Source organism: Dendrobates tinctorius, unplaced genomic scaffold (genome assembly GCF_039654945.1).
Source record: "Dendrobates tinctorius isolate UK_male_01 unplaced genomic scaffold, ASM3965494v1 ptg000177l, whole genome shotgun sequence".
NCBI lineage: Eukaryota > Metazoa > Chordata > Amphibia > Anura > Dendrobatidae > Dendrobates > Dendrobates tinctorius.
Genome location: NW_027361844.1, coordinates 3,478,157 through 3,492,674, shown reverse-complemented (window position 1 = coordinate 3,492,674; position 14,518 = coordinate 3,478,157). Strand labels below are relative to the sequence as shown.

The 14,518-nt window shown below is 43.8% G+C and overlaps 1 protein-coding gene across 2 annotated transcripts in view; it reads right to left on the bottom strand.

Moving 5' to 3' along the window:
- Nucleotides 1–13,542, bottom strand: part of LOC141054231 (queuosine 5'-phosphate N-glycosylase/hydrolase-like) — a 68,072-nt gene extending 54,530 nt beyond the window's left edge. The window contains exons 1-2 of one of the 2 annotated variants that reach the window (XM_073551469.1): nucleotides 13,389–13,527; nucleotides 10,310–10,438 (exon numbers count right to left, since the gene is read on the bottom strand). The gene's annotated coding sequence lies outside the window, so the exon portion shown is untranslated. Of the gene's footprint in view, nucleotides 1–10,309; nucleotides 10,439–13,388 lie in introns of both variants that reach the window. The other variant, XM_073551468.1, reaches the window with a different exon arrangement.
- Nucleotides 13,543–14,518: the final 976 nt, after the last annotated feature.

Genomic DNA, 14,518 nt, shown 5'->3' with positions numbered 1-14,518 from the left:
AGTGGCACTCCCAGTGAAGGATTTGAAAGCCCAGACTACACAGCAGAGGAGCAGGGAGAGGTAAACATTGCAAATGCTGGGGCCCTGCCCAAGCAAGGGGGGCACACTCGTGGGTGTCGGTACTGGCACTGGGCCCCTCATAGTACGGCGGTGTGTCAGACGGCGGGTGTGCACCACCACCATCAGAGACACTTGATTGCACTATGAGGGACCCTGTGCCAGTGCCCGTGCCCAAGAGTCGGCCTACCCACCTGTCCAGGGCAACGGCACTCGCACGGTTTCGGCCATGGGGGCCATGGGGGGGGCAGCCCAGTTAGGGCGGTTTACAAAGTGGCATATGTAGATGTGGGACATTCAGCTGCTGCAAAAGGCGAAATAGGTCAAATTCGCGGAATAGGAGGAGGACCAAAGCAAGCCATTTTTCTGGCAATCTATGTGTCATCAAGGGAAGGTGGGACAAAATCCTTGGAAACCCATGCATGGTTCATTTTAATGAAGGTTAGATCATCCACATTTTGGGTTGACAGACGGGTCCTTTTTTCTGTCAGGATTGATCCAGCTGCACTGAAGACTCTTTCCGATAGCACACTTGCAGCTGGGCAAGCGAGCTCCTGTAAGGCACATTGTGCCAATTCAGGCTAGGTGTCCAGTTTAGCGGCCCAATAGTCAAAGGGGAATGACCTGTGCGGGAGAACATTGATATGGGAGGAAAAGTATTTTGTAACCATAGTTGACCACTGCTGTCTCCTGTCACTTTCCATCGATACAGTATTACCAGTTGTGTGAGCGGTACTTGAAAAATCAGTCCACAACATTGTCATGAAACCCATGTCTCCAACTCCACTTCTGCTGTGTGCACCACGAACACCTCTGCCAAGCTGCCCCCGGCCCGTACGGCTCGTGTGAGAACCATCACCGCTGCTGTGTGCTGGGAATGCCTCAACCAACCGGTTTACCAGAGTTGCTTGTTTATTAGCCAATATTAGGTCAAGGTTCTCCTGTGGCATGATGTTTTGTATTTTGCCTTTATAGCGTGGATCCAGGATGCTGGCCAACCAGTAGTCGTCATCGTTCATCATATTGGCAATGCGGGGGTCCCTTTTTAGGATCTGCAAGGCATAATCTGACATGTGGGCCAATGTTCCCGGTGTCAATGATGCACTGCGAGTGCTGGTTGGAGGAACACTTTCTGGCAAATCCACATCCCTCCAGTCACGCACAAACCCTGTACCAGACCTTGCCACGCCAACATTTTCACTTGCCCCACGAGATGCATCCTCCTCCCCTAAGTAATCATCCCCATCATCATCCTCCTCCTCCTCTTCTTCCTCCACCTCGTCCAGGAGAGGTCCCTGAGCAGACAATGGCTGAATGTCATCAAGCATTTCCTCCTCCTCTTCCTCCTCGTCAACATTGGCTGCAGACGCCTGCTCCTTAAGGTGCGTCAAAGTTTGCACGAGCAGACGCATAAGTGGGATGCTCATGCTTAGGATGGCGTCGTCTGCGCTTACCAGCCGTGTGCATTCCTCAAAACACTGAAGGACTTTACAGAGGTCTTTCAGCTTCGACCACTGCATACCTGTCAACTCCATGTCTGCTCTCAAAGTGCCTGGCCATGTATCCTCCCACAAATGCATTATGGCCTGCCTCTGTTCGCACAGCCGCTCAACCATGTGCAGGGTGGAGTTCCACCTTGTTGCAATGTCGATAATGAGGCGGTGGTTGGGAAGGTGGAGCAATCTCTGCAGCTTCTGCATACGAATGGAGTGTACAGGCGACCGGCGGATGTGCGCGCACAGTCTTCGCACCTTCTGGAGCAGGGCTGTTAACTCTGGATAATTGTTGAGGAAGCACTGCACCACCAGGTTCAAGGTGTGAGCCAAGCAAGGTATGTGGCTGAGTTTTGAAAGGGCTATGGCTGCCACAAAATTACGGCCGTTATCACTAACTACCTTGCCTGCCTCAAGATGTATACTGCCCAGCCATGACTCAGTTTGTCGCTGAAAGTACTCGGCCAGCACCTCCGCGGTGTGTATGTCGCCCAAACACATCATCTGCAACACAGCCTGCTGACGCTTTCCACTAGCTGCTCGATAGGGGGACACCTCGTGTGCAACAGTGGCAGCTGCAGATGGAGTGCTCGTACGACTGCGCTCTGTGGACGAGCTTTCGCTTCTGGAGGAGGAGGAGGAGGAGGGTCGAACGCCTACAGCCAACTGTTTCCTATACCGTGGGCTAGGCAGCACTGTCCCACCACCGCTGTCCCCTGTGGACCCTGCATCCACCACATTAACCCAGTGTGCAGTGATGGACACGTAACGGCCCTGGCCATGCCGACTGGACCATGCATCTGTTGTGAGTTGCACCTTTCCACTCACTGACTGCTTGAGTGCATGGACAATGCGATCTTTCACATGATGGTGGAGGGCTGAGATGGCTTTGCGAGAGAAGAAGTGGCGACTGGGTAGGTCATAGCGTGGTACTGCATAGGCCATGAGTTAGCGGAAAGCTGCGCTTTCCACCAACCGATAGGGCATCATCTCTAACGAGATTAGTTTGGCAATGTGGGCGTTCAAACCCAGTGTACGCGGATGAGAGACTGAGTACTTTCTTGACCTACTCATAGTCTCTGGGAGGGTGAGCTGGACTTGAGAGCTGCATATGGTGGAACTAGCGGTGGACAGGGCGGACTGAGAGAGGGTTGATGATGGTGATGGAGTTGGTGTTCTTTCTGATGGCCTAGATTCAGTCTTTCGTTGATATAACAGTGGGATTCCCTGACTGCTTTGGCCTTGCAACGACACCTCAACATTTGCTGCTGTGCTAACCGGTGGGCTTACAGTGGGGGAAACAATGTAGCATTGCTGACTACCTTCTTTGTGATCAGTTGCACATGTGGTACTTGAGGTTTGGTGTTGTGTCCACGCTTGCAAGTGCATGCTGGTTAAATGTCTAAGCATGCAACTGGTATTCAAATTTTTCAGATTTTTCCCTCGGCTAAAGGTCTTTGCGCACTTCTTACAGATAACCTTGGCCTGATCATGAGGATTTTGTTCAAAAAAGTGTCACACTGCACTCTTTCTACTTTGGAAGTCATTTTGCGGCCTAGCACGCTGTGCTATTTTGACCGTCTGGACAAGCTGTCCAGCAACTCTTTTGATTTTTGGAACCTGTCTTTGGAGTGCTCCGGGCCTGCCAGATAATAGCTGTTGCGATGTCGATGTCTGCTGCGGATGCTCCTCCTCCTCATCTGAGCTATTGGAAGCAGCACCCTCTTCCCCCAATGGATGCCAATCTGGGTCAACAACTAGGTCATCCATCACCTCCTCTTCAATGTCATGTGCACCTTCCTCTGTGTCACCGTGTATGGTGGTATAGTATGCGGGAAGTTGCACCTGAGTCTCATCAGGGTCAGAATCTGGCTCATTACACTGTGAGGACAATGTAGTGCTCTGAGTGAATGTACCAGCAGAATCATCTATCAGTGCCTGTGCATCAGTGCACTCCATGTCAGATTCATCTTGGCCTGGGTAATTCACCATTTCACTTGATAGCCCAGGCATGGTATGTGAAAACAGCTCCATGGAGTAATCAGTTGTATGGCCTGCGTCATCCTTCAATCTTGGTTGGGGTGAAGGACACAAGGAAAGGTGTGGTAAGCAATGTAAGCCAAAACTTTTTCCTGAAGCTCTGGCTTTAAAAGCGGTTTGCCAACTCTTAGAAAACTAAGCCTTCGAGGCCTTGTGGTGCCAGATGATGACGCAGGCTCAACACCTCCTGCATTCGATCCTATTTTGCTTTTGCCACTACCATCAGATCCACCACCAACACCATCATTACCAGCTGGCAACCCCCGCCCAATTCCACTGCCTCTTCCACCAGCCTTCCTCATTTTTGGTAAAAATGTACACAAAATCCCACAAACTATATAGTAATGTAAAACAAGGTACAAGGTGTATATAGGACAGGGGAGATGTAGAATTTCTGAACACACTTGTGGACACTGTTGGATTGTGTGAGGCCCAGTGAATATCACACCGCTATGTCACAGTCTCAATGTCGCAGGTGTGAAAAATGTCACTATAGGACAGGGGAGATGTAGAATTTCTGAACACACTTGTGGACACTGTTGGATTGTGTGAGGCCCAGTGAATATCACACCGCTATGTCACAGTCTCAATGTCGCAGGTGTGAAAAATGTCATTATAGGACAGGGGAGATGTAGAATTTCTGAACACACTTGTGGACACTGTTGGATTGTGTGAGGCCCAGTGAATATCACACCGCTATGTCACAGGCTTAATGTCGCAGGTGTGAAAAATGTCACTATAGGACAGGGGAGATGTAGAATTTCTGAACACACTTGTGGACACTGTTGGATTGTGTGAGGCCCAGTGAATATCACACCGCTATGTCACAGTCTCAATGTCGCAGGTGTGAAAAATGTCACTATAGGACAGGGGAGATGTAGAATTTCTGAACACACTTGTGGACACTGTTGGATTGTGTGAGGCCCAGTGAATATCACACCGCTATGTCACAGGTTCAATGTCGTAGGTGTGAAAAATGTCACTATAGGACAGGGGAGATGTAGAATTTCTGAACACACATGTGGACACTGTTGGATTGTGTGAGGCCCAGTGAATATCACACCGCTATGTCACAGTCTCCATGTCGCAGGTGTGAAAAATGTCACTATAGGACAGGGGAGATGTAGAATTTCTGAACACACTTGTGGACACTGTTGGATTGTGTGAGGCCCAGTGAATATCACACCGCTATGTCACAGTCTCAATGTCGCAGGTGTGAAAAATGTCACTATAGGACAGGGGAGATGTAGAATTTCTGAACACACTTGTGGACACTGTTGGATTGTGTGAGGCCCAGTGAATATCACACCGCTATGTCACAGGCTCAATGTCGCAGGTGTGAAAAATGTCACTATAGGACAGGGGAGATGTAGAATTTCTGAACACACTTGTGGACACTGTTGGATTGTGTGAGGCCCACTGAATATCACACTGCTATGTCACAGTCTCAATGTCGCAGGTGTGAAAAATGTCACTATAGGACAGGAGAGATGTAGAATTTCTGAACACACTTGTGGACACTGTTGGATTGTGTGAGACCCAGTGAATATCACACCGCTATGTCACAGGCTCAATGTCGCAGGTGTGAAAAATGTCAATATAGGACAGGGGAGATGTAGAATTTCTGAACACACTTGTGGACACTGTTGGATTGTGTGAGGCCCAGTGAATATCACACTGCTATGTCACAGTCTCAATGTCGCAGGTGTGAAAAATGTCACTATAGGACAGGGGAGATGTAGAATTTCTGAACACACTTGTGGACACTGTTGGATTGTGTGAGGTCCAGTGAATATCACACCGCTATGTCACAGGCTCAATGTCGTAGGTGTGAGAAATGTCACTATAGGACAGGGGAGATGTAGAATTTCTGAACACACTTGTGGACACTGTTGGATTGTGTGAGGCTCAGTGAATATCACACCGCTATGTCACAGGCTCAATGTCGCAGGTGTGAAAAATGTCACTATAGGACAGGGGAGATGTAGAATTTCTGAACACACTTGTAGACACTGTTGGATTGTGTGAGGCCCAGTGAATATCACACTGCTATGTCACAGGCAGAAATTGGCTAGTGTATGACAAACTACAAAGTGTATATAGAATTGGGCAGAATAGGAATCTCCCTAGAGTGTAGGTCTGTAAGAACGGAACAAGTCCTCGACTTATCCTTACAGAGTCACACACAGATAGCTTCACTGTGGCCGTGATAACAACCGTTACACGGTACTGAGAGAGGAGCGTGCACGTACACCGCTGTCCGGTGTCCGTAAAATTGTCAGGCTCCGTGTTTTTTAAGTATACGGACTGACACGCTGTCTCTCTATAGTTTTGAATGTGATCAAACAGCAAATATACTTAACTGTTTGAAAACCAGACAAAACTAGAAGGTGGAGGTCTGTAAGAACGGAACATGTCCTCGACTTATCCTTACAGAGTCACACACAGATAGCTTCACTGTGGCCGTGATAACAGCCGTTACACGGTACTGTGTGAGGAGCGTACACCGCTGTATGGTGTGAAAAAATGCACGCTCAGTACCTCACCAGGACAAAAAAAAAAATTTGGATTGCTTTTAAAAAAGCAGTTTGCAGAGCAGTGGGAAAACAGCAAATCAGCTATCAGGAAGCCTTATAAGGCAGCCTAACAACCAACACAGCTGATCCAGCAAAATATAGCCTCCACTTGCACTGCACACACAGTGACTGGTGTGTTGTACAGGCAAAATCGCTAGCAGCAGAAGCAGTTTTTGGTGTCTTCTTCCCTGCCTAACGCTCTCCCTACAGAATCAGCAGCAGCAGCAGCAGCTCTCCCTATTCTGAGATCAGCATGAGTAACATGGCGGTCGGCGTACACGCCCTTTTATACCCCCTGTGACGCCCCCCCAAAGCAAGCCAATCACTTGCATGCCCTTCTCAAAGATGGTGGTGACCCCTGCCTATGTCATCACATTGCCCACAGTGTCCGTGGATCGCCGAGCTCATGGCAGACCTCACCCTAGGGTCGGGTTTCGTTTCATGAAACCCGACTTTACCAAAAGTCGGCGACTTTTGAAATTTTTCGACCCGTTTCGCTCAACTCTACTTGTCACGGATTCTTGATGGGATTTCAGTCTGAACTGTGATTATGCCGTTCACACACATGAATCTGCTTTGATCTAAACCATTCCATTGTAGCTCTGACTGTATGTTTAGGGTCAGCGTCGGACTGGCCCACCGGAGAACCGGTGGATTCTCCGGTGGGCCCTGGCATCTGGTGGGCCCTGGCACCTGCAGGCATACAGGGCCAGCAGTTGCCTAGGGCCCCCGCTGCTCCAGGGGCCCCCAGCCAGTGGTGTGTCGCACACCATGCAGCTGCTATGGGGGCCCCTGCCAGTGGAGCAGCAGCGGTGTCAGGAGGCAGGAGCCCCTGTCCCCGCTGCTAAAGAGAAATGAATATTCACTGCCAAGCAGTGAATATCATTTCAGGTCTCCACCCCCCAGAGGCCCCGCCCCCAGCCCAGTAAGCTGCTCTGCAGACTACAGCTGTAAATCAGGGCCGGCGCCGCCCTCAGTCCTCTCTGCTCCTGACTCACAGCCAGTGCGCGATGACGTCACTACATCGCGCACCCGCTGTGTGTCTGGCAGAGGGGGCAGCTCCTGACACTGAAGCCGGCTGCCGGAATCAGCGTGGGAGCGAGGAGGAGAGGTGAGTATTGTGTTTTGTTTTGTTTTTTATATCTCTCTCGCTCTCTCTATCTGTCTCTCTCTATCTATCTCTATATCTCTATATCTCTCTCTCTATCTCTCTTATATCTATCTATCTTTCTATCTCTATCTATTATCTATATCTATCTATCTCTATATCTATCTCTATCTATTATCTATATCTATCTATTTCTATATCTATATCTATCGCTCTATCTTTATTTCTATCTTTCTATCTCTACATCTATCTCTATATCTATCTATCTATCTATCTATCTATCTCTATATCTATCTATCTTACTCTATCTATCTCTATATCTATTATCTCTATATTTATTATCTATCTAGCTACCATCTATATCTATCTATCTCTATACCTATCTATCTATTTATCTATCCGTTATCTATCTCTATATCTTTTCTCTGTATCTATCTATCTCTATATTTATTTCTCTCGCTATCTATCGCTCTATCTCTATATCTATCTCTATATCTATCTTTATATCTATATCTATATATCTATCTCTATCTATCTATCTCTATATCTATATCTATTTCTCTCTATATCTATCTCTATATCTCTCTCTATAGCTATCTATCTATATATCTCTATCTATCTCTATATCTATCTTTCTATCTCTATATCTATATATCTATCTCTATCTATTTATCTCTATATCTTTTCTCTGTATCTATCTCTCTCTATATCTATATCTATCTATCTCTATATATATCTATTATCTCTATATCTATATCTATTTCTCTCTATATCTCTCTCTATATCTATCTATCTATCTATTTATCTCTATCTCTATATCTATCTCTCTGTATATCTATCTATCTATCTTTCTCTATCTATCTATCTATCTATTATCTATATCTATCTCTATCTATCGCTCTATCTCTATATCTATCTTTCTATCTCTACATCTATCTCTATATCTGTCTTTCTATCTATCTCTATATCTATATCTATCTATTATGTCTATCTATCTAGCTATCTCTATTATCTATATCTACCTATCTCTATATCTTTCTGTCTTACTCTATCTCTATATCTATCTGTTATCTCTATATTTATTATCTATCTTTATCTATCTCTATCTATTATCTATATCTATCTCTCTATCTATTTATCGATCTCTGTATCTATCTCTCTATATCTATCTCTCTCTATATCTACCGCTCTCTCTATCTCTATCTATCTTTATATCTATATCTATCTATCTCTATATCTATCTATTATCTCTATATCTATCTACCTATCTATCTCTATATCTATCTCTATATCTGTTTATCTCTATATCTATCTCTATATCTGTTTCTCTCTATATCTATCTCTATATCTCTCTCTCTATAGCTATCTATATATTATCTCTATATCTATCTATCTATATATTATCTCTATATCTATCTATCTATCTATCTCTATATCTATCTATATCTATCTGTTATCTCTATATCCATATCTATCTCTATATCTATCTATCTATCTCTATATCTATCTTTCTATCTAACACCATATCTCTATATCTATCTCTATATCTCATTATCTATCTATCTCTATCTCTCTCTCTTTATCTATCTATCTATTGATCTATCCATCTATCTCTATATCTATCTCTATATCTATCTATTATATCTATCTATTATCTCTATTATCTATATCTATCTATCCATCTATCTAGCTATCTCTATCTATCTCTATATCTCTCTATATCTATCTTTCTAACTCTATATCTATCTATCTCTATACATATCTCTATATCTAGCTATTATCTCTATATATATATATATCTCTATATCTATCTTTCTATATCTATCTATCTCTATATCTATTATCTCTATATCTATCTATCGCTATATATATCTCTATATCTATTTTTATTTATAGCCATCTATCTATATATATTTATCTCTATATCTATATATGTCTATATTATTATTATTATTATTATTATTATTATTATTATATCTGTATATCTCTGTCTATTATCTATCTCTATCTATTATCTATCTCTATCTATATATCTCTATATCTTTCTATCTATAGCTATCTATATATCTATCTATCTATCTATCCATTATCTATTTTCTATCTATCTCTATATCTATCTATCGATCTATCTATATTTCTTTCTATATCTATCTTTATATCTATCTCTATCTATCTCTATGAATCTTTCTATCTATATCTATCCATTATCTACTTTCTATCTATTATCTACTATCTATCTCTATATCTATCTATTTCTACATCTATCTTTCTATCTATATCTATCTAACTCTATATATCTATATAGCATTATACCCTATGAGGAGGCAGCATTATACCCTATGAGGAGGCAGCATTATACCCTATGAGGAGGCAGCATTATTCCCTATGAGGAGGCAGCATTATTCCCTATGAGGAGGGCAGCATTATTCCCTATGAGGGGGGCAGTATTATACCCTATGAGGGGGGCAGCATTATACCCTATGAGGGGGGCAGTATTATACCCTATGAGGGGGGCAGTATTATACCCTATGAGGGGGCAGCATTATACCCTATGAGGGGGTGCATTATTCCCTATGAGGGGGTGCATTATTCCCTATGAGGGGGGCAGTATTATACCCTATGAGGGGGTGCATTATTCCCTATCAGGGGGGCAGTATTATACCCTATGAGGGGGCAGCATTATACCCTATGAGGAGGCAGCATTATACCCTATGAGGAGGCAGCATTATACCCTATGAGGAGGCAGCATTATACCCTATGAGGAGGGCAGCATTATTCCCTATGAGGGGGTGCATTATACCCTATGAGGGGGTGCATTATACCCTATCATTATACCCTATGAGGGGGGCAGTATTATATTCTATGAGATGGCTGCATTATATTCTATGAGATGGCTGCATTATATTCTATGAGGGGTCTACATTATATTCTATGAGGGGGCTGCTTTATATTCTATGAGGGGGCTACCCCAACTCCTGCTACATAATTAAGACATGTACAACCTTATATTATACCCGGATATTAGTGTGTTTTACCGCACAATTGGTGGTCTGGTATTTAACTCTATGCAGCTACATAGTGGGCCCCAAGAATGATTTTCTCTGGTGGGCCCAAGGTGTTCCAGTCCGACGCTGGCTACAGCTGTCTGCCATACAAGGTAGATCCTGCGAGGGAACAAGAAGGAGGAACTTCAGTGTAACACAGTACTGGATGTACCTCAAGTAAGCGCTAGGAAGGAGACTACACAACCTATCTGCATAGAGAGATTCCTGAGTTGCTTCCAGGCTAATCAGCTCCTGTGCCATCTGTAATCTGGACCCTGGACTGCACTTACAAAGTAAAGGTAAAGAAACTACATTCCGCTGTGTCCTTGCCTTCTTTCTACAACTTCTCCAGCACTGCTACATCTCTGTGCCAGACACTGCACCCTCTTCCCCAACACCGATCTACACTGCCCTGGGACTACAGCCCTGCCTGTGGAGGGCTACACCATCATTGCTGCACCACACCATCTGTCCCAGAGGATCTGTCTGCAGCGTCGGTCTAACGTCTTCATTGCCGAATTCCACAGGTGGCGTCACGAATCACTCATAAACTTTATTCCACCACTCTACCCCTTTTACATGGGCGCGCAGGGCCATGGACTGGGTCACCGCTGCTGTGACATTCCCCTCTGAGAGACTGGCCCGGTACCGAGTACCCCACAGCCCTGGGAGGGCGACCCAGGGACTCTAACCCTGTGTCCTTGGGGCAGAGTCCTGTATCTTAGCTCTAGCACTCTCCTGCCGAGTCCTGTGAGGATAAACAGGCTCTCGCACTTGTTCCAGCGGCTCAGTGAGGTAATTGAGTTTGCTCCTGTACACACCAGGTCAGCGGTTAACCCGCCGGTGTCTAGCTAGTATTCCTCCATTACCAAGCAGCAGTTAACATCTCTGCACGGTGGACCCTGGGCTGCATACTCACCTTTATACCATCTTATATTATTTGGTGCGTTCCTCAAACCCGTAACACAGAATGAACAAAAACCATCAATTTAGGAATTGCTTTTTTTTATACTGTTCCGCTTATGGTAAGATTGGTAAGGCAGCTTTATTCTTCGGGTCAGTACAATTACAGCGATACCCAATTTATATTTTTTTTTTATGTTTTGGCGCTTTTACATAATAAAAACTATTTTATAGCATCTCTTTATTCTGAGAGCTATAACTTTTTTAGTTTTCTGTTTCTGGAGCTTTATGATGGCTGTTTTTGCAGGACAAAATGACAAATTCAGCGGTACCATTATTATTTACATTAATCTTTTTTATTGTGTTTTACTGCACTTTTTATTCGGAGGTATGATGATAAAGCATTTTTTTTTGCCTTTTTATGATGTTCACTTAAGGGGTTAACTAGTGGGACAGTTTTATGGAGCGGGTCGTTACTGATGTGGCAATACCAAATATGTGCACTCTTAGGCTATGTGCACACGCTGCGGATTCTGCTGCGGTTCCGCAGCGCTTTTGGCCCTGCGGAACTGCAGCAGTTCCGCAGACATGATACAGTACCATGATACCCTATGGGTTTTAAAAACCACTGTGCTCACGCTGCGGTTTTTCCCGCGCGGTTTTGCTGCGGTTTATAAACCGCAGCATGTCAATTGTTTCTGCGGATTCCGCTGCGGTTTCACACCTTTAACATAGTAGAGGTGTGATACCGCAGGGGAAAACCGCAGGTCACTTTACCTGTGGTTCTGCACGGAAAAACCCGCAGGTGAATCCGCAGCGTGTGCACATAGCCTTAGGGTGTGTGCACACGTTGCGGATTCTGCTGCGGAATTTTCTGCGCGGATTTTGCAAAATCCGCAGGTAAATCCATGGTCTATCTGCGGATTATCCTGCGGTTTTCCCCTGCAGTTTGACTCCTCTACAATGGAGTAGGTGTAAAATCGCTGCGGATTCTGCACAAAGAGGTGACATGCTGCGGTTTTGAAACCGCAGCAAATCCGAGCGTAAAAATCCGCACCGTGTGCACTGCGGTTTTTTTCCATTGAAAAACTGCTGCAGATCCGCAGGGTCAAAACCACTGCGGATCCGCAGAAAAACCTGCAGCGTGTGTACTCAGCCTTATTGTGTTTTTTTTTTTTTTTTTTACATAAATGTATTTATTGGAAAAATATTTGATTCTTTTTTTTTTTTCATTATTTGGGGATTTAAAAAAAATATTTTTACCCTTAATATTTTTTTAAAAACTTTTTTGCATTGTCCCATCCTGGAACATCACTATATAATGTCAGATCGCTGATCTGATGCTCTTCAATGCTTCTGCACTGCAGAGTATCACATCAGCATCTGATAAGCAGTGAAGGAGGCATGCCGGCGCTTGCTCTCAGCAGACGCTCACAAGCCAACTTCACCGCAAGACCATGAAGGACCCTGTGGCCATCTTGGGGCCGGGGGTCTCCATGGAGACCATCAGGACAATGCGATCGGATAGCGTTGTCCTGACGGAAGCACACAGGGAACTCATTCCCTTTGCGATACTCATCTATGCTGTTGTCACTACTATCAGTGGCATCAGATGGGTTAAATGCCTGCGATCGGTGCTACCATTGATCGTGGGCGTTGCTGCGGGGTGTCAGCTCTCACACAGAGCTGACACCCCGCACCTGATTGCTGGATATGTGTATGGCGCAGTACATGTACGGCACATGTCGAGAAGGGCTTAACTTTAGCCCTTTTAGAGATCATTTCATCCTCAACTTGCTTTGCTGTCCAGAATAACAGTAATTTTGACCAGGGGTGCCCAAACTTTTACATGCCACTGTAGATGAAGGCTTTTTATAATTTCTTTTACTGTTTTTAGTAAATGTCTACAGTATATACTATAAAAGGTATGATAGAAGCTGCCCCACATTTCTCTCTAGATCAGGGTCCCTTACATCTGGTGAATGTTGCAGACAGGTGGCCAGTGGCCACACATACATGGCTCTTTCTGTCAGTAATATCCACAGTCCCATACACATAAAAAAATGGAGAATTAAATGTTAAGAATCAATAGAGAAAAATCAATGTCTCGTGGGAAGCACAAATGTTCAGTAAAATCACAGCAAACTAAACACATAATCAGACTTACCTTGCCCTCTGCAGGAATAATGTGTGAACAAAACAGCAGAAAGGACTATATATAAGCAGGAAGCCGGGCACGTGGGTCGCAGGAAACCTGCAGAGGTGGCGTGGTGTTACACAATCTAAATTACGAATGAACATTACTATAACAAAGATGAGAGCGAACATCAGTGAACGTATTGATAAAAGGGGATAAGTCTGGACTTGTCTTCTGGTGACTCATTTATAAGAAAAAAAAAACATTTTATAATTCAAATTAACTGAATTTAAAGGGGGCATTCCCATCTCCAAGATCCTATTTCAATATGTTGTAGGTATAATAATAATAATGTTAGCAAATACCTCCAATTAGAAATGTAGTATTATTTTTCAGATAACCTATGTTGCTTACTTGCAAACCATTACATTAGCTTAGGTATCTATCACAGGGTTACCGCGACATAGAGGAGCCAGAATACCGCAATGTCTGATTGTTCCCACTCTAAAAAAAACACTTCACCTTTTTAACCCCTTAACCCCCAAGGGTGGTTTGCGCGTTCATGACCGGGCCAATTTTTACAATTCTGACCACTGTACCTTTATGAGGTAATAACTCTGAAACGCTTCCATGGATCCCGGTGATTCTAACATTGTTTTCTCGTGACATATTGTACTTCATGTTAGTGGTAAAATTTCATTCAAATAACTTGCGTTTATTTGTGAAAAAAATGGAAATTTGGCAAAAATTTAGTAAATTTTGCAATTTTGCAATTTTGAATTTTTATGCCCTTAAATCACATAGATATGGCACACAAAAAACTTAATAAATAACATTTCACTTATGTTTACTTTACATCAGCACAATTTTGGAACCAAAATTTTTTTTTGTTAGGAAGTTATAAGGGTTAAAAGTTGACCAGCGATTTCTCATTTTTGCAGCACCATTTTATTTTTACGGACCACATCACATTTGAAGTCACTTTGATGGGTCTATATGATAGAAAATACCCAAAAGTGACACCATTCTAAAAACTGCACCCCTCAAGGTGCTCAAAACCATATTCAAGAAGTTTATTAACCCTTCAGGTGCTTCACAGGAATTTTTTGAATGTTTAAAAAAATGAACATTTAACTTTTTTTCACAAAAAAATTACTTTA